This window comes from Myodes glareolus, chromosome 21 (genome assembly GCF_982192425.1).
Source record: "Myodes glareolus chromosome 21, mMyoGla1.1, whole genome shotgun sequence".
Lineage (NCBI taxonomy): Eukaryota > Metazoa > Chordata > Mammalia > Rodentia > Cricetidae > Myodes > Myodes glareolus.
In genome coordinates, this window is record NC_142046.1 from 9,846,120 (window position 1) to 9,849,996 (window position 3,877).

At 47.0% G+C, this 3,877-nt stretch overlaps 1 pseudogene; it reads right to left on the reverse strand.

The window, feature by feature from the left end:
- Positions 1-974: 974 nt before the first annotated feature.
- On the reverse strand, positions 975-1,436 carry LOC148118651 (non-histone chromosomal protein HMG-14 pseudogene; annotated as a pseudogene).
- Positions 1,437-3,877: the final 2,441 nt, after the last annotated feature.

Here is a 3,877-nt window from a genome sequence, read left to right on the forward strand (position 1 = left end):
TTTTAAAAAGAACAATACCTAGGTCTGACTTGGGCTTTTGAAATCTCAAAATGGGGGCCAGAGAGGTGGCTCAGAGGATAAGAGCACTGACTGCTATTCCAGAGGTCCTGAGTTCAATTTCAAGCAATCAAATGGTGGCTCACAACTATCTGTAATGAGATCTGGTGCCCTCTACTGGCCTATACTGGATATATAACAAATACTGTTATATATCCAGGCAGAATACTGGATATATAACAAATAAATAAATCTTTTTTTTTTGTTTTTTTGTTTTTTACTCTTTCACAACGGAGATTTTATTGGTTGAGGAGTAAAGTACACAGACATTTCAATTCTTAAAACGTACCCAAACTCTGAGGAGTCATACATTGTGTTCACGTACCCAAAAGAGCCATGTGTTGTTTCTCTTTGAACTTATTCCAAGTGATGTTCCATCCCCAAACTTGGCAATCCTTCTCCAAGACCTCACATAATAAATTGCTCACAATCCTCAACTCCACTGACTCACCATTTTATGCCACGCACAGGACACACTCAAAAAGTTCAATGTTTCACAGCACATTGTCACACTTGTTAGGAAGATGGACCGCCATGAGCAGACAGTCCTGACAGGGAAAGGGCCGAGGAGTGGGTTTTTAGCCAACAGTTCTACGAAACACGACACCGGATATAACTGAAAATATTCCAGACACAAATGCACGACCAAGACTCCAAATTACCACTTAGTATATGCTTTGTGTTGTAGGATATAAAACTAGCCCCCTCTACGGAATGTTATGGTGACCCCTGAGACAGTCACAGCCTCTCCTGATTCAGTATCCTGCTATTTTCTGGTTGTACCAAAAAATAAACAACCAGCAAGTGATTTAACCTCTTAAAAAAATCATTTACACTTAAAAAATGGGATGAGGCAGGATTTCTCCCCACCTTTTAAAAATGTTTCTAGAGCTACTAAAAAACTCGCATTTACAAAATAGTTGATAAAAATATTCCTCTGGATTGTACAAGAAGGGAGGCGGGACACTGACAGACATGATGGATGGTTAGTCGGACTTGGCTTCTTTCTCTTCTCCTTCAGAGGCTGGACTCTGGTTTTCAGTCTCTCCGTTCTCTGTGGGCAGATCCGCGGTTTGCTGGTCGGCCACTTCAGCCTGTTTGCCCTTTGCTCCCCTCTTCCCTTTTGCTTGCACTTTTTTATCTGATGACTTATCCTTTCCCTTGGCCTTCTTCGGCTTCGCGTCCACCTTGGCAGGGGCTGGCTTGGCCGACAGCCTCGCGGAGCGGCGCTTGGGCTCAGCCTTCGCCGCTCCATCCCCGCTAACCTTCCTCTTGGGCATCGTGGCGGCGTGGATGGGAGGCGCGTGCGAGGCTGAACCTGTCACGGAGCCGCCGCTGCACTGACTGCTGCGACCCGCCGCGGGGGCGGTGGGAGAACCGGATGGCATAAATCTTTAAAAAAAAAAAAAAAGAAGAAGAAATCTCAAAGCCATCTCAAAGTGACTCTTCTTCCAACAAGTCCACACCTCCTAATCCTTCCCAAGCACTTCCTAATGACCAGACATTCTGAATGTCTAGGAGCCTGTGGGGCCATTCCTATTCAGACCACTACACTGCACGGCACGGTGCGTGGTTCATCAGCGGCTCCTAGTTTGTTCTCTGTTGTTGTGTGGTCACCAAAAGAAACTCGGGGAGGAAAAGTGGTAAGTCTGGAATCCCTGTTATTGGAAATCTGCCGTCACTGATGTAATAAGCCAATCAAACCAAATTATTAAATCCAGGTTTAACGAACAGAGCAAAGCAACTCTTGAGTGACTCTCAGGAGGGCAGGAGAGTAATCACATGGCACATATGGCTACCAGGTCTTAAGTAGCCTATAGGCGTGGTCTTGATCAGCCCCGAGGAAGGGCTGACTTCTGGCAGGCTGTTTTAGGGTGGAGTCTGAAGAGGCAGCTCCCAGGAAGGGGCCGGAGCTTGGTGCACTGAAGGTGGGGTTTGGAATGGGAGGAATGAGACCTGAGCGTGGAAAGGGGCCCCTAGCTGGAGATTTGTCTGGGTTATACTTCACATCATGCAGAGAAGCTGGGGGCCAGAAGGCAGGGCAGGAAGGCAGGGCAGGAACTGAAGTAGACACAGCAGAGGAAGACTGTTTATGGCTTACTCAAATTGGTTTCTCCCACCTGCCCATAGATAGTAAACCCCCACCCCATAATGGGCTGTGGACCTTCCACTTCAATTAGAAATCAAGGCGTGCCCCCAGGCCAATTTGATGGCGGCAATTCCTCGGCCTAGATACTCCCCAAGTGTATCTAGGTGTGTGTCAAGTCCCAACTGAAGCTAACACTTAGCAAGCCATCTCCCCTGCCCCCTTTCTGTTTTCTCTTTTGTTGTTGCTGTTTATCAGACAGAATCTTGCTATGCAGCCCTGGTTGGCTGGAATTTGCTCTGTAGACCAGGCTGGCCTGGAACTTACCTGGCTCTGCTCCCGAGTACTGGGACTAGAGTCATGCACCACCGGGCCTGGCCTTTCTTGGTGTTTTAAGACAGCGTCTCACTACGAAGGCCAGACTGGCTCATGATCCTTCTGCCTCAGTTTCCTACATGCTGGGATTATAGGTGTGTGCCTCATTCCTGACTTGAAAGATAGATTTTCCTTCTCACTTTTAAAGTTCTCAACCAGATCCTCATAACAGAAGACAGAGTAGCAAGAGAAACAGGCACACTTATTTTATATAAATTTTATATAAATTGTATGGACAGTTTTGTGGTGTGGGGAGGCTGGGTAGGGAAATGAATAGCTGGGGAAGCAGGCATGACACATTGTGTGCTAAGTTTGGGAAAGGGTGGAGGGGGTGGAAGAGAGTAGTGGGCGAAGAGCCAGCAAGCTTGTCCATTCAGGCTCCTCTCAGAGTCCCTCTGTCTTCCCAGGAGAGGAGGCGCCTCTCACAGCGAACTTCTGTGAGCTGCTTCAGAACAACAGTCTTCCCTACACAGGCTATCTCTCAACAGCTTCCAGCTTAAAGTTGCCAGGGACCATATTCGTGGGTAGCATGTCCTGAACCCTGGCAGTGTCCGGCACATTCTCAGTTGTGAGAATACGCGTAGGGGTGCATTTGCAGGGCCCCAGGGTGGTCCTGGTAACTTCCTAAGCCACTGTCATTTGTACTTACCGTTCTCAGTACCTCATCTGGGCAAACTGGCAGGCTATGTCTCCCAGAGGGTGGCCCTGCTATTGGCTATGCTGCACAGGGGACAACAAGATTCAGAAGGATGGGGAGCTGGAAAGATGGCTCAGTGGTTAAGAGCACTGACTGCTCTTCCAAAGGACCCGGGTTCAATTCCCAGCACCCACATGGCAGCTCACAACTGTCTGATGATCCAGTTCCAGGGGATCTGACACCTGGCACATAAAATAAAAGTTAAATAAATCATAAAAAATATTAAAAAAAAGATTCAGAAGGATGAAGTCACATGCCCCACAACCCTTAGCTAATAAGGATAGACTTGATTCCAACTCATAGGAACTGGACTGTCAGGATAGCTCCGTGGGAAAGAGCAATGACCACCAAGCCTGATGACCTGAACTACATCCCCATGACCCACATGACAAAAGGAAAAAAAAATGACCTGTGTAAGCTTTTCTGTGACCACATGTGTGCTGGGGCACATGTGTATCCAACATACATAAAAATTAAATAAGTAATTTTTTTTTTAAAGAAGAGATGGCTTGGTGGTTAAGAGCACTGACTGTTCTTTCAAAGGTCCCAAGTTTCAATTCAAACTTGTTCAAAGACAGCACCCACATTGTCTTTGTTAGGGTTACTGTTTCTGCAAGGAAACACCATGGCCAAAGCAACTTGAGGAGGAAAGGGTTTACTTG